Source organism: Pan troglodytes, chromosome 2 (genome assembly GCF_028858775.2).
Source record: "Pan troglodytes isolate AG18354 chromosome 2, NHGRI_mPanTro3-v2.0_pri, whole genome shotgun sequence".
Lineage (NCBI taxonomy): Eukaryota > Metazoa > Chordata > Mammalia > Primates > Hominidae > Pan > Pan troglodytes.
The window spans coordinates 126,275,794-126,296,577 of NC_086015.1; the positions used below are offsets into that span (position 1 = coordinate 126,275,794).

The 20,784-nt window shown below is 49.0% G+C and overlaps 1 protein-coding gene across 4 annotated transcripts in view; it reads right to left on the minus strand.

Moving 5' to 3' along the window:
• SEMA5B (semaphorin 5B) overlaps window positions 1–15,693 on the minus strand; it is a 119,562-nt gene extending 103,869 nt beyond the window's left edge. The window contains exon 1 of one of the 4 annotated variants that reach the window (XM_016941758.4): window positions 15,291–15,693. The gene's annotated coding sequence lies outside the window, so the exon portion shown is untranslated. The remainder of the gene's footprint in view (window positions 1–15,290) is intronic. The other 3 variants (XM_016941757.4, XM_016941755.4, XM_016941759.4) reach the window with 3 other exon arrangements.
• Window positions 15,694–20,784: the final 5,091 nt, after the last annotated feature.

Below are 20,784 nucleotides of genomic sequence, written 5' to 3' on the forward strand. Positions count from 1 at the left end.
GGCTCATCGCTCCTTCAGAGGCCTTTATGAGGACTTCGGTGAGAGACTGGCCTGTAATAAATCCTCACACATGGTAGTTGTTATTTGAGAATACGAAGCAGATCCCATCAGAATCCCTGGGGCTGAAGGCTTTCACCCACCCCTAAGGCTTCTTATGCCTTCTCCCCCATGTTCTCCCAATCCCTACCACCATTTTCCTCTGTGCCCCTGGAGGAGGCCACAGCACCAAACCAGGCCAAGATTCATCCTAGGTTAGGAAGATTTCCCCAGCAGGTGACCAGGGCAAAGCCATAGGCATGGCCCCTCCGTCCCTACCCCACCAAGGCCCCAGGTCTGTATGGAGCCATCCTCCTCGGTCCTACCCTTTCAAGGAGAGGCATTCCTGAAGTGGAAACCGCTGCAGACAGTTAGCCCAGTGTGACAATCTCTGAACAATCCTTCCTCCCAGCAGGACTGGGCTGTGAAGTGTAATTAAAGCCACAGGTTAATTAGGTATGCAGCCATCTTGCCAAGAGGAGCACCTCACCTCCTCTCATCATGCATCCAGAGGTTCAGGGCTGCAGGAGGCAAGAAAGGGATCCACACTACCTTCCCCCCTCCTCTTCCTCCTTCATCCCTCCACCCCAGTCCTAAAGCTCTCCAGCCAGGCCACACCAGAATTGCCTTCCATCAGCTGTAGTCTAACTGATGACATCCTTTCTTCTACAGATGGATGGAGGGAGTGGAGAGAACAGACCTGGTTGTGATTAGGACTTCATGGAAGGTGCCTGGAGAGGTGTCCTTAGAGACAGACAGAGCCTTGAGTCGCCTCCCGCCTCCAACCCAACCATGAGGAGGAGACAGTGTAAGGACTGTTTTCAATGCAGGGTCCTGCATAATGGAGCCAGGGATGGAGCCAATGCAATGGATGAAGGAAAAGCGGGAATGAAAAGAACACACCGGTCAGACACAGGAGAGAGTTGGGAGGCACTGGCTCAAATGGCTAGGAAGCCTGGGATTGGCTTACTAGTTATCTCATACCTTCCTATCTCAGCCTGGCTCAGTCACTCCATCTATAAAATGGGGGTGCTGTGAGGAATTTCATGAGCTAAAACACATGCAGCTTTTAAAACAGGCTGCTACAGTGTAAGCTCTCAGGAAACCAGGAAATCCTCACAACACCCACCCCCTTCTGCAAACTGCTGAGTCCTGGGCTCCAGCTCGCTAGTCCACTCTGCAAAAGGACCGGTTCACTTGGTACCTTGAGGTCCCAGGTACTTTTCCAGGTGACCTGCTATACAGAAAGGAACTTGTGTCATTCAATTCCCATGACAACCTTCTGAAGTAGGTATGATGGCCATTTTACATATGAGGAAACTGAGCCTTGGAAAGGAGAAATAATTTCCCCGAAGGCCACTCTAACAGTAAATGGCAAAGCAGGTGTTGAGACCCAGTCTGTGTGGCTCCCGGCTTTTCCTCCCACTCCAAGCTGGCTTCCAAGCCCCACTCCTCAGCAGAGTGTCTGAGGCCCTCACATCTAGCTCTCTTCCCTGCTCCCAATCTAGCCAGATTCACGCATTCCCATCCAGCCTCTGGAAGCACACACCCCATCTTCACTTATGTGCTTTCCCCACGGAGTCAAAGAGCCAGAATAGAAAGGAGAGAGGGAAAGGCTTCAGGGAAGAGGGGAGCTGGAGGGTAAAGGATGCTGAAGGGGAACAAGGCTGCTGCTCATCGATCTGGGAGGCTTCTCTGGCTCATCCTACAGCTGTCTCCAGCTTGGCTTCTGTCTTCCCCATTCCACAGGAAGGAAATTGTGAGAGGAGCTTTGGGCACAGGAGGGCCAAGCCGGAGGCTGGTGAGAGGCCTACAGAAGCTCCAGCTGCTCTGAATGTGTTCAAGCCACTTGGCCGGGACACACATCCAGGGAACAGGGAACATGCAAATGAGGCTCAGAACAGCTGTAGATTCCTGATCTCATGGGAATCCTCACAGGATCCTGGCAAGCACTAGGGTGGCTAGGAGGCCTCCACTGGGCCACACAGTCCTCACTACCAGAAAGGGGTCTGAGTTGGGTTTTGCAAACCACAGAGGTGAACTCAGTATGCCTCCTGCAGAGACTCTAAACGAAGGCTAGTGGGCATTTGAGAAGGGCAGCTGAGATCACCAGTAGACAGCGTGTGTTTGGTAGCAAAGTCCTGTCAGGCAAAGTGCATCTCCTCCACTGACAGATGTTGGTAGACAAGGGAAATGGGGTTTGCCCATCAAGCAGATCTTAAATGAAACATCCGACAAGCTCTTCATGAAATCATTGTGTATAAGCTAGAAAGAGGAAGCTGGAAGGCAGTAGCATTAGTGGGACATATAGCTGGTTGCACAGTTGTACCCCAAGGGGGCTTAGCAATGGATCCTGGCCGCCTGCAGGGAAGTGTCCAGGGGCCATGCTGCAGAGCTCCAACCCACACCACCCCATTCAACCTCTTAGCAAATCCTTGGATCAATATACAACAAGCACTTGAAGCTGAGAGCAATAGCAGATACATTGGCTGACAGAGGCAGGATCCGAAATATCTTTATCAGCTGGAAAGATTTTTTCAAGATAAAATAAATTAGGGAAAAATGTAAAGTCTTGAAACAGGAGGTCAAAAAGCTGTAGCACTGTTGTAGGATGAACCGTGTCCCCCCACAAAGCTCACAGGTTGAAGTTTTAACCCCCTGTATGTCAGATTATTGCCTTATTTGGAAATAGGATTGTTGCAGATGTAGTTAGATGAAGTCACACTAGAGGGTGGGCCCCAACCCAATATGACTGGTGTCCTTACAAAAAGGAAAAACTCGGTGACACACACGCACACAGGGAGAACATGTTGCAAAGATGAAGGCAGAAATTATATTGATGCTTCTATAAAACAAGAAACACCAAAGAATGCCAGCAAACCACCGGAAGCCAGGAGGGAAGCACGGAGCAGATTTTCTGTCATATCCCTCAGAAGGAGCTCTGCCCACACCTTGATCTCAGACTTCTGGCCTCCAGGACTGGAAGACAATAAGTTTCTGTTGTTAAGCCCCTCAGTGTGGGGTGTTTTGTTACAGCTGCCCTAGAAAACTAATACAAACACAAAGGTAAAATTGGGAAGATGCGGCTGAGTGCATTATGTTAAAGAGACCCTGGGGTGCTGGTTGGCTGTAAGCTCAGTAGAAATCAGCAGTGCTGTGTGGCTGCTAAAGACAGCCAGATCAGAGTTGAGGCTATGTTAACAGGAGATGCACTAGCTAAGCATACGGGTATGCTGGTCAGGCCTCACCTGGAGGGCCACCTTTGGTCCTGGTGACCTCAACTGTAGAGAAGTGGGAGATCTTCAGAGTCCTATGCCCAGAGATGAAGAGACAAGCCAGAGGAGGACTGCTGAACTGGGGAAGAGGTGGCAGGCTCATCAACTTCCAATGTTTGAAGAGCTGTGGCATGGAAGAGGGATGAACACCCAGCCACAGCGAGAAGAGATGGAACCCACAGGGAGAGAAACAGACTTCAGAGAAATAAAATAATTACATTAGGCATTGTCACCCAAAACATCAAATGGGCCGTCTCATGGGCACCTGAGCTCTCTGTCTCTGAGAAACTCAAGACTCCACCTGCTGACCACTCAGTAGAGACTTGTGCCAAAGAGTCAGGCAACCTGCAGCTCCAAAGAGGGTCCACTCACATTCCCAGCCTGGCTTGACACCAGCAACTAGAGATTCTTATCTATTTAAAGTTAGAGGCCACCATGCGATGTCTGGGCCTCAAGACTGTTGATCTATGGCTTCGGCAGATTAAACTGTGTGCTGACACAGGGACTCATGGGCCTCAGAAGATCAGGTTTGGTGAGACCCAGGTCCACTGGAGGGATGAACCTGCTCATGCTCACAGAATAGGGTCCCAGGAGGATGAGGGGTGGGAAGGAAAGCTGCCCTGACTCTCCACTGTCCAGGGAGTGAGGGAGCTGGCAGCCCAAGCCTTAATTGATCCCTAACTTGAGGGAGCCCCACATTGGTGTGTGCTGTGAGGGGACACAGAGGAATCTACACCCAGACCTCTCTTTGAGGGGCTCAGGGAAAGCTCACTGGGAAGACAGTATTCTGTAGGAAAGGCAACTGTGATGTCAGTAAGAAGATGCAGTGATCCCTAAGTATACCTGGGGGACCAGTCCCAGGACCTCCTGCAAATTCTCAAATGCACAAATGTTCAAGTCCCTTATATAAAATGGTGTAGTGTTTGCCTATAACCTACACACATCCTCCTGTATACTTTAAGTCATCACTTAATTACTTGTAACACCTAATACAACGTAAGTACTATGTAAATAGTTGTTATACTGTGTTGTTTAGGGAATAATTACAAGAAAAAAGTCTCTGTACATGTTTAGCATAGATACATTTAAAAATTTAATTTAATTTAATTTTTTTTAGAGACAGGATCTCATTCTGTCACCCAGGCTAGAGTGCAGTGATGCTATCACAGTTCATTGCAGCCTTGAGCTCCTGGGCTCAAGCAATCCTCCTGCCTCAGCCTCCCAAGCAGCCAGGACTACAGGTGCATAACACCATACCTGGCTAATTAAAAAAACCCTTTTTTTGTAGAGGTAGGGAGAGCCTTGCTGTTGTTCTGGCTAGTCTCATAATCCTGGCCTAAAGTGATTCTCTGGCTTCAGCCTCCCAAAACACTGGGATTACCAGTGTGAGCCACTGTGCCCGGCCTCAGGTGCATTTTTTTTTTTTTTTTTTTTTTTGAGACGCAGTCACTTTGACACCCAGGCTGGAGTGCAGTGGCGCGATCTCGGCTCACTGCAAGCTCCACCTCCCAGGTTCACGCCATTCTCCTGCCTCAGCCTCCCGAGTAGCTGGGACTACAGGCACCCACCACCACGCCCAGCTAATTTTTTGTATTTTTAGTGGAGACGGGGTTTCACTGTTAGCCAGGATGGTCTTGATATCCTGACCTCTGATCTGCCCGCCTCAGCCTCCCAAAGTGCTGGGATTACAGGCATGAGCCCCCGCGCCTGGCCCAGATGCATTTTTAAAAAATATTTTCAATCCAAGTTTGGTTGAATCCTCACATGGATTCCACAGATACAGAGGGCTGACTGTACTTCCTAGGATTATTAAGTAATGAGCTCATTTAATCTTCCTTTAAACACAGCCCTACCTCATCTTACAGTTAAAAAAAAAAAAAGAATGCTCAGAAAGGGAAAGGAACTTATACAAAACTCACAACCAAAAAGCAGCCACGCTGTGTTTGAAGCCAAGTCTGTCTCATTTTCAAACCCATACTCATTCCAAGGTTCTCCAGTGCTTCCCTAGTAAAGGGTTGCAAGTTGTGAGTTTCAAATAAGCACCACAAGCATCCAGCAACAGAAAGAATGACCTAATGTGGTCTAAAGCAGTGTCTCCAACTGTAGCATGCAACAGAATGACCTGCAGGGCTTTTAACAGCACAGGTTGGCCAGGCACGGTGGCTCACACCTGTAATCCCAACATTTTGGGAGGACGAGGCAGGTGATTCACTTGAGGTCAGGAGTTCAAGACCAACCTGGCCAATATGGTGAAACCTCATCTCTTCTAAAAATACAAAAATTAGCCAGATGCAGTGGCGGGTGCCTGTAATCCCAGCTACTTGGGAGGCTGAGGCAGGAGAATCACTTGAAACTGGGAGGCGGAGGTTGCAGTGAGCCAAGACTGCATCACTGCACTCCAGCCTGGGTGACAGAGTGAGTGAGACTCCATCTCAAAAAAAGAAAGAAAAAAAAAAGGATTTTTTGCTGGGCCCCAGACCAGCAAAAGGTTGGTTGAACCTTTTTAGTGGGTCTGGGGTGCAGCCCAAGAATTGTTGCATTCTTAACGAGTTCTGGTGGCACTAATGCCACGAGTCAGGGGCTTCGCTTTGAGAATTCCTGCTCTAAAGAAATCAGGAAAGGAAGTGGTGTTCCAGCCTCAGAGCCGCAAAGACATAGAGGTACACTGGTTGGATGACCATCTGTTCCCAGGGCAGGAGTCCTGCAAAAACCAGGCAGCAGAACTGCTGGCCAGTGCTGAAACAGTTTACTGTTTACCCATCTGTTTACCCATCGGGTTGGGAAGATGCTCATTCTAGAAAACCTAGGTTCCTGTACTTTTCACTCTGGGCTCTTCTGGTTCTCCCGGGCTGATGAGTATGTTTTTCCATAGGAAGTCCTGCTTCTTTTGTGGTTGACCACAGTCACCCTCAGCGTTTTCTCCCTGTCTTAACAGAGGAGCTTCTTTCACCAGACCTTTTGTGGCTAGGCTTCCCAACCTCCTCCTGACACCAGATGCCCTCCACGAAGCACACCTGAGTTGGGCAGGGTCCCCTCTCAAATCCATATTCATAAATAAGCACAGAATGACCAGGAAGAACCCAATCTGGACCCCACATTTCTCTTAGCTCCATTTAAGATGGTGTCGTTTTGAGCCACCCCGTCACCTTGTCGGCTCTGATGAAGCCCATGCACAATTAAACCCCTCAGATCTTTTTCTCAGGACCTCAACCAAATCAGGTCTGTCCCCAACATCCAATTCTCCACTTTAAGCAGTATCTGATTTCCAGTAGAAGTCAGACTGCCTATCCCCTGTCATGACTATAGCATGCCTCCCTGACAGCCTTATATTCCATACTGGGAAAGTAGCACCCAAATTCTTCCAACTGGCTGGAGAAGCTGTAATAGGAATACGTCATAACTTGGATCTGCTCAGCTGCAAGGCATGCTGGAATCTTGGCAGCTGGTCAGTGAGGAGCAAGAAAAGTTTTCTAGCATGGGTTACCTGGATAAAGGGATGAGGACATGACCCAGGAAGTAAAAAGGAAAGGGGGGCATTGATGAATAGCATCCCCACTCTACTGCTATTTGTACTGAGAAATGCCCCTCTTCTGCTGGAGAAAGACACAGCATATGTCCATGGGATGCTGAGGGAATATTTGTGAACAACTTGTTGACAACAAGCCAAGAGTTAACACCAAGAGGATTGAGAAAAGCCTATGTAGTGGTTAAATGTGTAGGCTCTGGGTTTAAATCCCAGGTCTACTACTTATTAGCTGTGTGACCTTGGGCAAATCATTTTATTTCTCAAGGTTTCAGTTTCCTCATGAGGAAAGTGGAGATAAAAATAATATGTGGGCCGGGCACAGTAGCTCATGCTTGTAATTCCAGCACTTTGGGAGGCCAAGGGAGGTAGATCACTTGAGCCCAGGAGTCTGAGACAAGCCTGGGTAGAAACCCAGTCTCTACATGAAACACAAAAGTTAGTCAGGCATGGTGATGCGTGCATTTGGTCCCAGCTACTTGGGAGGTTGAGATGGGAGGATGGCTTGAGCATGGGAGGGTGAGGCTGCAGTGAGCTGTGATTGCACCACTACACTCCGGCCTGGGTGACAGAGTAAGATCCTGTCTCAAATAAATTAATAAATATTTTTTTAAATGTGTACATAAGGCACCTGAGGATTAAAAGAGATAATGCACATAAAAAGTTTACCAGGCTGTTGTATAGTAACAACTGTATAAACCACAGCTGTTTTTACGGAACACTAGCTGGAAGGCATTGAGTGTTACGGTTCAGGGGCTGGAGGTACAAAGATGAAAGGGCTGAGCAGGTGAAAGGAAAAACAAGGATGCTGGAGGTGGGGGCAAGGGAGCCTAGGAGTTCCTATGAAGGGAGAGGCAGCATTCTGTGGAACTGATCTGGAGGCAGAGCCTAGGACCAAGGCTAGGTCAAGGGATTCTGACCTCAAATCAGGAAGGGGGAAGCAGTCAGCGCGAAGCCTCAGAGGAGAGCAGTGAAAAGTGTTTCTTAAACTCTGAATCCAAAAACTTTTTATTGCTGTAGGAAGTCAGTCAAAAACGGTCTAAATGGTCCATGTGAAAAAGCATCAATATTCCACTTCTAGAAATCTGTTCTGAGGAAATAATCATTGATAGGCACAAAGATTTATGTGCAAGGATGTTCACTGCAGCATTATTTATAATAGTGAAAAATGGTTTACAATTTAAATGTCCAACCACGGGGGGTTTGTTAAATAAATTATGGCGCATCCGTATGATGGAATACCAGGCAGCCATTATAAAGCCCATCTTAGTAGGATACTTAGGAAGGGGGAAATTATCACAATATGCTGTTAAGTGAAAAGGCTGGTTACAAAAAGTACAATCACAATTTGGTTACATACCTATCTAGACGAAACATACAAAAATGTTGAATGAATATTCATTACTTTTGTAAATGCTTTTTAAGAAAAAAATGACCAAAAAGAAGTAACCAGACAGGAGCTCTCACAATCAGCTTATAATAGAAAGTCATTAAATTCAGAACACAAACAGTAGCTATGATCTGAATGCCAGGAGCTGTAGCTGGTGCCCATTAGAAAGGACCTGGCTGTTTAGAAGGGTTGAGGGCTAAGAGGTTCTGCATGCCATTGGCATGAGGCCAGGTAGAGCCTAGAAAAGAAGATTTAGGTCAGTGGCTCTCAACCATGGCTGCCTATTCGAAGCTCAAAAAAATACCAGTGCCCAGGCTCCCCCCGCAGAAATCCTATCTTAATTAAGGTCTAGGATAGGGCTGTCAAGTATGTATTTTTTAAAGCTCTGCAGGTGGTTTTTACAGAAGCCAGTGAATTATGTGTTGAGCTGGACCAAGCCACGGTTACCTGTATACAGAGGTAGACTTGAGGCTGTTCACCCCACTTCACAGCCGTCTTCTCTCTGGACAGGGCCCAGCAGGAAAGTGAGGAAAGTCTCACTCTGGAACCTGGAGAGCTGTTGAAAGGGAGCATGTGCCCCAAGGCACCTGGTCTATGTAGAAACATTACCCTCAGCCTTGGGGACATTAATGTAAGTGCTCTTTAGACCTTGCCTGTTTGGAGCTTTTACCACAAGGACACTGCTCTACACTTAGACTCCTGATGGGACCTAGGGTACCCCTGATGCCAAACACTGAATGTCCAGGCTCTACCAAAGGAGGAAGGAAAGAAAGCCCAGATCCCGGGAAATCTGCAGGGGTCTGACCCTGCATCAGCCACAGCTAGTGGTATTTTCCTCTTCTGTCCTGCTTTCAGGCAGAAATACACACCAACCAACAGGGCAATGTGTAAACCTTAAAAGCAGTCTGCTTTGAGTGGATGAGGCCTCTCGGAGAGGGCTCCTAGCTTCCCCCAGGCGCCTTGAGGGAAGAGAAGCAGAGGGAGCTGGCTGCTAGAAACAAAAGTTTGTATGAAATGATAAGATCTGCCCCAGCTTCTCACTACAGATATAGAGTTACTCAAGGCACCGAAAGCAGGGAAAGAAGAGGCCTGAGTTGGGTGCTTCACACACTTGTCCCTGAATAATTAAGAGCCAACTGCAGCTCTTTTGTATTCCTAACAGGGGGGCTCCTGGGAGGCCTTCCGGACAATGGCTAGGGCAGTAGGGAGGGAGCTTTGGCTCAGGTAGACCAGTGGGATTGGCAAATAGGGATGGATCTAAATTGTTACCCTGCAAGCCGTTTCCCTAAAGTTGCCCCCCAGGGCGGGCTTACATCAGCTCTGGCAGGCAACAAAACTGCGGACAGAACTGCGGTTAATCCGATGGTCAGCCGGTAACACACAGATTTGGAATGCCTTGCATCTACATTTATATGTGCATATATGTATGTATGTTTGTATGCATATGTATGCCTCAATATACAGCAGAGTTACCTTCCAAATGATATTTGGCTCAGGCTGAGGCAAAAAGGAAAATGCATTCTCTGAAGATGCAGTGACTGGCAGTCGGTCAGATGGGTTAACAACAGGGGGGCTGGATGGTAACTGGAAACTAGCCTGAGACTCACATTCCCCACAAAGAATCCACAGAAAAGTCAATGAGCCACTCCTGGAAAATCAAGAAGCGACTGCAATATCCATTCAAAACCACTGACTTGAGGGCCAGAAAGGGCTTTAGGATTCTTCTGAACACCTCCCTTTCACAGATGAAGAACCCAGTGGTTTGGCAGAGGTGCTCAAGCAGAAAAGCCTCCCTCATTTCTAACCCAGCCTCCCCACTCTGTAACTGAAACCTCTAATTTGATCCTCAGGGGACTGGCAGGACAGATGGTCACTAAACATCCTTCAAGTACCAACCTTTCCCATCACAGAAGATGCTGGCCAGGACATTTCTGGTTCAAATGAAAGATACTCTGATAATATCGACAAGGCTTCAAATTCAAACAAGTTCCATGCGCAAGTCTGATTAAGTCATCCTTATTAAACGCAGAACAATGAGGACAGTGTCATGGCGGGATTCAGCACATACAGCATTGCCTTTAAAGCTTTCATGTACTCAGGGAAAGCCCGACGGAATCCTTGTCCTTCTATTTCAAGTCAGAGAGTGGAGGAGAATCAGCAGACCAACTGCCAAGAAGAGAGCTCAAGGTTAAACTCTCCTGACCCAGTCCCCATCCCAGAGGTCCCTCCTTCTGCTTTCTCTCCTGTGCCCAGCAGCAAATTGGACAGAAAACCATCTTCATTTTTTATTCCACTTTGAAGCCACCAAGTCCCCCACTGGTGAGTCCCCCACTCAAATCAGGACTGAGAGGCCATTCTGCAAGGTTTGGGTTTCATCTCTCATGCTCACTAAAACAGAAGGGAAGGGAAGTATCATGGCAGAGCCACACAACATTCAGCACCCTTCTGTCCCTTTCCTTTCAGAACTCGACTCTCAGCTGGAACTTCTCCCTGCCATTTTCTAGCATTCAAGCTGGTTATAAAGGAAATTTCTTCAGAAGGAAAGTATTGGAGGAGATCCATCTGAAATAGAGAATGGCATACACGAAGATCCTGTTCCAGATTACCCATTACAGGATCATCTCCTCAGCTAAGGCAGATGTCATCAAACCAAAAGTCACAGAGAGGGGGGTTTGCAAAAGTATAGCACGATGCCAGTGAAAAATCCAGGTGTTGTCCACACAAGCTATAAATGAAGGGCTCAATTCTGTCAATTCAATGAAATTCCATTAGTCCAGGCATTTGCTTTGGCCTCTTGCCATACATTTAAGACCAAGTTAGTTAAGTGTTGTCATAAATTTAAGGCCAACTTAGTGATAGGTAAACTCATATGGAAAGATCTGAATGTAAAGAAAACTCATTCATTAGAAGTAACTATTTCCAGCACACACACACACACACACACACACACACACACACACGAAATGAAGACAAGCTAGTGATCAAGGTGACTGAATGAGGCAAAAGATGGTCCCCAGAACCCACTGGGGTTTAGATCTTTAAGTATAAGTAACACTCCCTCCAAGCACCTGTGCATCCCCAGAGCTCCAGATGCCCAGATCTCCAGGAGCCTGGCTTTGCATCTATTTACACCACAGGTACAAAGTAGGTGTTTAGCTTTGATGAGTGAGGAATCTGAGGCACAGAGAGGGAACTTGGAACTAGGAAACAGCTAAGGTGATGGGATCCTAGCCCTCTCACCCTCCCCCAAAACCCTGGACTCCAAGTCCTTTGGACAACTCCACATTAGCTGTCAGGTCCCCCAGACAAACCCACAGGGGAAAAAACACCACAGTAAATCACCACAGATGTTGAGGCAATGCTGATAATTGTGTACTCTTAGTCATGCTGATTTACCCCATCCTGGGAGATTAGAGGCATGTGTTGTTTACTGTTGTATCCATGGCTCCTAGAACAGTGCCTGGCACATAGTAGGTGAGTGAACACAGGAGTTTACTGCCACTGGATGATCTCTTTTACCCTGTACCCAGGCAGTGACAAAGCCAACACTTGAAGATCATGGGAAACATCTGTCTACTGCCAGGGTATAGGTGGTGGGGCACCAGAACTCAGCTCTGGGTTCTTTAAGGCAATATAACATAACAAGGTGGCATGCACTTCTAATCAGGGATCTTGTCTTTTTGTCCTCTTTGTCCATTCTACCACCTCAGTCATCAATGAAAGTGGTGAACTGGTTGGCTGGTAATGAGTTGCTAACTCAGATCATTGGATATAAGAAGGTGACCAAGACTAAGCACAGGAGTGTTATGGTCAGTGTTCAAATAATTGGACCCAATAGCATCATCTTCCTAAATACACATACTCCATCCATAAATGTCTGCTGTTCCTCTATCCCCTTGATGGGTTCCCATCCCTCTTTTTAGATCCCCGCTCAGGCATCAGGGCTTTCTGGATGTTCCTTGGAATCTGCAAACATCCAATGTGAGCTTCTAGTCTTATCTCATCTAACCCTATTGCTACATTAGATGAAACAAAAAGTTATGGTTGAATTTTCTCTTTTTTGTAAAAAATAAAATTGGTTTACACCCACTGGATTCCCAGTGGGAAGGGGGACAGGAGATCTGAATCCAGTCTTTGCTCTGCATGTGGAACCTTATATCAATGGATGTGATGTGCTCAGATTTGAGTAAAACAAGATGGCTCCCTCAAGGAACTTATCATCTGACAGAAGATTCTTAATGGGCCCTGAGAATGAGGGTGAGCCAAGGGCCCAACAGGTCAGAGGTAGAACCAGGCCATGAGATATTCCAGTCAATCCCCAAGGTACAGGGAGACAAGAAAACATGTATATCCAAGGCAGATAAGCTCACTTCTTAGAATCTTAATATCTTTATCTATAGATATAAGGGGTCAGGCTACTTAAAGGCTGTTAATTGATTTTGTTAGGATCATTTCACTTGGCCAGTTTGGCTTTGAACTCCCAATTGTCCATAAGCTGGGCCACTCTAATTGCCTGATCAACACACTGTGACCTGCCTGCCCTCTGTAGGCATTTGAATTTGTGCTTCCCCTGACATGGACAATCTCCAGGGCCTCTCCCAGCTTTGAGTCTCAATAAGAAGTGACCACTGTAGGGTCTTTCAAACAAGCCAGGAAGTTCATCCTAAGACAAGAAAGTTTCTGGGGCTCCTCCAGTCCTAATGGGGAGGTAGCAATCTACAGTGTTGGGCTGGACCTCTCGGCTTCTCTGGTTTTCTAGTCTGGCACTAGAAGTGGTAAAGGAACTTTTTCCCCTCGCTAGTGGGAAAGGAGGTGCTGGCTGTCCTATCTCAGGGCAGAGTCAATAAGCCCAGCTCTCTGTCCCACCTGAGTCATCGAGTTTTCTTTAACCCTTCCTCTCCTAAACCCTTGGGTCATCAGGCACCTTGCTGCCTGTACAGCCACTGCATGTTCCTCTCCATGTTCTCCCTCCCCAAACACATAGACAAGTGTCTCAGGATCAAACTGGTGAACTTACTAACCTCTCTGGGCATGGGCTCGGCCCTGTACCTCTTTTTATCTACCAGCATTTAGCATGGTGCATCGCACACAGTAGGTGCTTAAACAGTGTTAGATGTCCACGGTGATGATTATGGTCGCTACTGTTGGCTTTGGAGGAGGAAGGCTCTGAGACTGGCTGCTTGGAAAAAGAAAAGGGATGGAAGATCTGCCATTCCTTCCCAAACTGGTGGTGATAGGTGTTGATATGGAGAAAAGAGCTCCCCCTGAAACCCACACTCACCTACACACACCTTTACCAACACAGCAAGCCAGAGGCAGCCCTGCCCCGAGTGGTCTACCCCCACGCCCCAAGGCCCAGAACGGTTCTCACCGCCCCATGAGTGACCAAGTGGCAAGTTCCCCCATCTCTCCTATATTTTATCTCCTTTCCTCCTCCGTTGAAAATCTTGACTTCGGGCAAGGTACTGGCTGTTTCTTTCCAAGCTGCTTTCAAATCTGCCCCCCTTTTCCGTAATCGTGAGGTCCAGTTATAAGGTTCAAGTTCCCCTCTTGCCCCTTCCTCAAGGTCATCTGTCCCGGCTTAGAAAAGGTGAGAGGCCACTGCTGATTGTCAAGAAGAGAACAGGCTTAAAAAGATGAGCTGAAGTGGGGAGGCCGAGGAGCAAGCAGGCAGGGAGGGCTGTGGAGAGAGGCCCCGAGGCCGAAGTGGGTTGGGGTGCCTGAGAAAAGCGGAAGGAGGTCGGATTCACTAGGGGCTGAAGGAAAAAGATGGGGTTAGGGCCAGAGAAGGTAGGATCGTGGTGAGGTCTAGACACAGGCAAGCTTCCAAACCCTCAGTCCCAATTCCGTTGGCCGGGAAGGAGTGCACGCCAGGGTAGCCAGCCTTCCCGGCTCCTGCTGCTCTCACCCCGCCCCTCTGCAGAAAGCCTGGGCAGGATCGCAGGGGTGCGAGCAGAATCCAGCGCTCCTCTCTCCCCATCCAGACTCGCGGCCCACTCCCGCCTGGCGCGGCGGGCAGTCGGAACTACCCAAAGACTGGGCTCGAGGTGGGGGGCGGGGGCGGGGAGGAGGGGGCCAGAACGGCGCTGCAGGTGGTCCTCCTCCTTGTTTAAAGTTTGCGGTGGGCAAAGGAGTCGGCTCCGTTGGGCCGGGTTTTCTCGAGCCTCGCCTTCTTCCTCCGCCGGTCCGGCGACCACTTCCCTCTTGGCTCCCGCCCCGCGCGGGTCCCCATCCCCTCTCCCGTCTGCATCCCTCTCTGTGCCCGAGCGCCCCCCGCTCCCTCCCTCCTCGCTGGATCTCCCGCAGGACGTGAGCGGAAAGTGAATGGGCAGCCCCAACCACAAAGACAAATTACCATGAGAAACATAAATCGGGAAATCGCCGCTCGCGTCCCCGCTTCCAGCTGCCGCACCCCTCTCCACCCTCCCAGCCGGGAGTGCGGGGCCCTGAGCCACTGCCCCTGGAGCCTGGTGGGCAGAGTTCACGCTCCGCAGGCCTGGTCAGGGCAAGAGCGTCCTGGAGGGGGGTCTGGGAAGAATCCGGGCGGCGGCTCCGCAGGCGGCGGCGGTGGAGCGGGGACGTCCCTGAGCGGGAGATTTCACACTCTGGGCGGGCCACGCGTTCCCACGCGCCTCGCCGCCCGCACTCTCCCTCAGTGCTGTTTACTAGCCGGCCCTCTCTGAGCCTCCATCTCCGCACCTCTGTCCCTCCGTCCCTCAGCCTCACTCGTCCGTCTCCTTCTCCAGGCCTGGGTCCCGGGTCCCCATCGCCGCTGCAGCCCACATGCGCCGACCACAGCCCTGGCAGGGCCCAGTGCAACCCGGACCCAGAGCTGGCTGGCGGCGGGAACGCAGCAGCGCTGAGGGCTCTCAAGCCGAGGTGGCAGCGGGAGGCGCGGAAGCCAGGGGACCCCCTGTCCTCCCGCCCGCAGCCTCACCTACCTGGCTTCAACTTGCCAGAGCCCGAACCCCTACCTCTCTACCCCGATACCCACCCGAGTTGCTGAAGTTTGCAAGTTGCAGCCCCAACCCGCGCAGGGGAAGCGCCCGGAGCTCCCGGGACTCACCTCCCAGCGGCGGGTGCAAGTGCCCGGTTCCCCGCGGCTCCCGACTCCCGGGCGGCGCGGAGCGGCGGGAGCGAACCAGATGGGCTGGCGGCCTGTCTGGGAATGGGGCGGCCGCGCAGGAACGGCCTCCAGCTCTCAGCGCTCCGGTGCAGTCCCGACCCGGGCCCGCGCCCGCTGCGCTCGGGCTCCCAGCAGCCGCTGGACGCGCTGCCGACCCGCCCGGCTCGGCGGAGCTGGGCTCTGGCACCAACCCCCGCGCTCCAACTAGCTCCCGACCCGGCGCTCGGAGAGAGCAGGGAGGAGGAGACCGCGGGAGCAGAAGGAGGGAGGGGGCGGTGGGGGAGGAGTTGCAAGCAAAGGGAGAGAATGAGGGGAGCGGGAGCGAAAAAGAGGAGGGGGCTGGAGCAGACCTGCCGCGGCGGGCGCTGCACCCGCCAGCCTCGAGGCGCGCGGAGGAGCGCGAGGGGGCGCCCTGCATCCCGCGGCTGCTCGGCCGACTCCCGCCCCGGGCCTGCCGAGTGTGGTGACCAGCCCGGTGGGCCGAAGCCCCTTCCCCGGCCGGCATTCCGGCGACAAGACCTAGGACTCCGAGCACTTGCCGCCGTTTGCCACATCCCGCCTTGCCGTTCTCGGTCACCCCATCTCGAATGTGACATCCCCGAGGGCCATCGGCGCGGCCTGCCCACCCCAACACTCCGGGCCTGAGGAAGCTCCCCCAAACCCCACTCCGGACTCCCACATTCCCCAGCCCCGTCAGTTCGGAACGATCTTCCTGCCTGTGGATTTGAAGGGGAAGGGACCTCGTGTAAAACGGGGGAGAGCCGTTATAACCTGCAGCGGCAGAGAGGGAGGCTAGGCTGCTGGGCTGGGCTGGAAAGCCAGAACTGGCCGGATTAGGGTTAACCTTGCAAACTGTGCGATACCGAGCGAACCTCTCCAAGCCTCAGTTTCCTCAGCTGTAAACTGGGGTTAGTAATACGCACCCTACAGAATTGTGAAGAACGAGTAGGGGATACGGGGAGTAAAATAACATCAGGAACAGTGGGAGAGCAGCCAAGAGATGAGTGATCCGGGGAGGTGGTGGAGCGTTCTCAGCTGAAGACGGAAGGTTTAGCGCAATCACAAGGAGCGAGGCCGAATTGTTTACAAGTTTAAGTGATCTAGTGTTTCTGATGGCTAGAAGGCGGGAGAGAAAGATGCAAGGGGCAAGCTTCAAATCCTAGCTGCCCGGGCTGCAAGAGGGATGGGAAGGGAGCCCTCTGCTGAACAAAAAATATATTTGAAAATGTAAAAAAAGGTGACCTAAGAACGAGTGAGAAAGACAAAGGATTTGAAAAATTAAAACCAGGAAAGTGTGATTCTAAGAGATAACCAAAGAGAACTATGAAATAAAAATAGATAAGTTGGAGGAAGGAAAATATCAAAAGACTTTCTAGAGTATGCCAAAAATTGGATAATTAGAACAAAGTCTGAGTGAAGCATTTTACATAATAAAATTCTGGGTAAAGGAAAACCCAGATAAAGCAGAAGAATTGAGACACTAAGAGCCCCAGAGAAGCACCTCCTCCCTGCCATCCTCCTACCCCTGGACCATGGCAAGAAGCAGTTTGACAGGATAATGGGAAAGAAAGGGTGGTTCTGAATCCAAGAAGGGAGTTTATGAGACACTGTAAAAAGAGAAACAGTGCAAGATCTCAAAGATAGACTTTCTAGGGCAACGGAAATGCTGAAACTCATAATGTGCAGAATGGAGAGAAACTTGCAAAGGGAAAACACGTTCTGGACACAAAGGCAGAGATGCAGAGAAGAAAAGAAAGGAAACGGGCATGTGTGGGCATACCAGTCTGGTAGCCCATTCATTTAATATTGGGGTAAAAATCAAGTTGGAAGAGGCAGCACGGGATATTGAGTCCAAATCTATCATTTTATCGACAAGGACAATGAGCTCTGGACCATTCTCCCAGAGTCCCAGGCTGAGATAGGGATAGGTCTCCTGATCTCCACCGTGGAACCTTTCCACTGCTATGAGCGTGCCCCCCGCCAACCCCCATTCCCTGCAGAGCCATGGGGAATGTTTTTGTCATCACAAAAAATAGAAGTATGTGCAATATAGAGATACCTTTTAATTAACACAAAAAACCACGAAGCTATTCCATACTGCAGGACCAGGGAATGAACAGGAGAGCTTCCAATTTGTCTGGTTGGGAGAATAGACAAAATGCCTTCTGAGTGGCTCTGTCAGCCACAGCTCTCCCTTGAAAGATAACCAAAATATTCTCCACCCTTCACACATTCTCTCACCTGCCCTCTTGTTTGCTACCATGTTTTGATTGTGTTCATTCTTTTCTTCCCACTATCATGTCAAGGCCTTTCCTGGCTCTCCCTCTCCATGTTATAAAGTGGAGAGGGGGTTTGGGGGCTTGGCACAGGAAGGGAAGAGAGGAGACTCCAGGCTGGGGACACAAAGAGGGAAATTTTCCTTTTCAGGGGAAGCAGGAGCCAGGACAAGGAGGCACCCAAAGAAACAGACCAAGTAGCAGGGCAGCTAGCAACATTGGGCTAATTAATCCTAATTGCATCCTAAAGCATTGTATTGATTAACAGTGATTACTCAAGAGCTCTCAATACAAGAGAGCTTCAGAAGCCCAACCCTCCGGAAGAGACAGTTTCTTTACTGGCCTGGCTTACCACCTGCTCTTTGGCGAACCCAGCCTGGTTAGAATCTCTGAATCATTTACTTGGAACAAAACCTGGAGCATTGATTCCATCACCACAGTATCACAACCAGCTTCTGCCACCTTCCTTAGACCTTTGCAATAACCTATAAGATAATTGCTTCTTTTAGGAGCAATTCTTCTTCTACCAAAACGTTAATTAAGCAGAATGGAAATATAGTAATTAACACAGTGTTATCTCAAGCAAACAAGCTAAAGAGCGGTGAATATAGGGGGTGATGGAGTTTTTAGGATTCACTCTTGACCTAGAAATTCCAAACTTATCTTGAACTAAGGTTGAAAGAGTTTAAGAAATAGATCCAAATTCTCATGCTCAAGAGCAGGAAAGGGTGGAAAAGCTAGGAGCACAACACTGTCTTCTTCCTCCCCCCGAGGGCATTTTCTGGGAGATAAAGCTAAAAAATGAGTGCAGGCTCTCCCAAGAGGCCATCTCTCTCTCTCTCTCTCTCTCTTTCTCTCTCTCTCTCCCCTCTGTGTGTGTGTGTGTGTGTACACATGCTTGTGCATAGCCCAGGCACAAACACAAACCTTGTCTTGCAGCAAAAGGCAAACAGCCAGTCATATACTAATAGGAGACAGAGAATTGAAAATAAAAAGACAGCACGTATAATGTCCAAATTGTTTTCTGCTCCCAGAATTGCCTGCTCATTGTGCCTGGGGATGGCAAAGAAAAAAGAAAATTCCCACCCCAGAAGTCATTGTCAATTTGTGAACCAAAAGCTTGCTCAGGTCAGAGGAACTGAAGTGTCACTGAATGACTGCTTTGCCATTGTCCTGAACTAATGTGAAAGAAGAGATTTTCCTTCCTTCCTTCCTTCCTTCCCATTTAAGTGTCACTCACTATGCTAGGCAGAGAGGTCATAGGAAGAGCTTCACAGGCAGGCAGGGGAGGCAGACGTAATCATAGCAAATGCAAGGGCTGCCACAGGATGGGAGCTCTGCGGGCACATGGAGAGCCAGTTACCAGCTCTACCAAACAGGACAAAGAAGACTTCATTGGAAATGGCCATTCTAGCTGAGAAAGGAAGATAAGGCAGGAATTTGCCAGACAGAGAAGCAGGAGGAGGCAGAGTATTCCAGGCAGAGGAAGTAGCAGGTATAAAAGCACAAGGCTATATAATTAGATTTCTGTTTGAAGAATTACTTGCCCCTGGTTAACAGATTCAGACAGAGCTGAAGCAGTAAATGTGAGCAGGTGTTTCACGTGGTGGAAAGAGCACCGCACCAGCAGTTAGGGCTCCCCAGTCCTAGGATGAGCTGGGCCACTGATGAGCTGAGTGTCCTTGGACAAGCCTCTTAATCTCTCCAACCTCAGCTCCTCCTGGATAAAATGAAAGGGGTTGATCCACTGGTTTGTAAGCTTCTCCTTGCACATGTATTCTATGATTCTGTCTCTACCTGAAGATACTTCTTTAAATCCTGCTCTACATTATGCTCTTTACCGTATTTGCACACTTGTTCCTTTCCTTGTGTATAGCACTTTACAGTTTACAAAACTATTTGCCATATACTATCCCCTTTGACCTTCACAGCCATGTGAGGGAGACAGCTACACGGAAGACCTAGATAAGCTTGTCCAGTCACTGGCTGTAAACCTCTCTGTGCAGATGATGCCCAAGTTTGTATCTGCAGCTCCGACCCCTCTCGCTCTCTCTTAAAATCTGGATGTATAGAACCAACTGCCTGCCCCTCCTCTGCATGCCCATCTAAGAGACATCTCTATCTTAACATACCCAACACTTAACTTCTGATTTGTTTTTCCAAGCCAGCTCCTCCCTCAGTCTTCCCCATCCTAGTAAGTAAAAACTCCATTCTTCCAGTTCCTCAAGGTCAAAAGCTTGAAGTCATTTCATACCCCCCATTCAGACCATCCATAAATCCTGTCATCTCTATCTTTGAAATATTTTCAGAATCTTACCATTTCTCCCCACCTCTTCCACTTGTGTCCTAGTTCAAACCACTCTCTTCTCTCCCCTGGATGTTTGCTCTGCCATTTCTAACCTTTGTACCTACAGTCTGTTCTCCACACGGAAGCTGTCCTAATTCAGATCCTATCACTCCTCTGCTCAAAAACCTTCTATGGCTCCCCAGCTCTCTAGAGAAAAAGCCTTAGCGCCCCACAAGGCCTGTCTGACATTATCTGCTAGCGCTCTCCCTATCCTCACTTCTCTCAGGCTTCCCCAGCCTCTCTGCTATTCTTCACACACCCAAGGCTCTCACCTCAAGGCCTTTGTACTTGATGCTCTCTCTGCCTGGAAAGCTCTTTTGCCAAATGTCCACATAGGTCATTTCCTCACTTCCTTTAATCTCTGCTCAAATATCAATTCATCAGAGATGTATTACCATCTTTTCGAAAATGACAAATACTTGTCATTATCACCATCTGACATTGTACATATTTATTGTCTGTCTCCCCTGACCAGAATATAAATTCCACAGGAGCAGAGGCCTTGCCTGCTTTGTTCATCACTATAGCCCCAGCTTACAGAACAGGGCTTGGTTTTTGTTTGTTTGGTGGTTTCTTTTAAAGGTACAAAATAATGATTTAATAAATGAATGATTATTATCTTCATTTTACAGATAGGAATCAGGGATGCAATTGGTAATTTTCAGAGCTGGGCTTGAACTGAGATTTTTCCATATAAATTTTTTTCTCCAATTGCTTATTAGTTAATATTTATATTAGCACTTAAAAACTCTTTAATAGAAAATGTATATTATAGTAAAACATGCTAATTGTTTTTCAACCCAGTTAACCA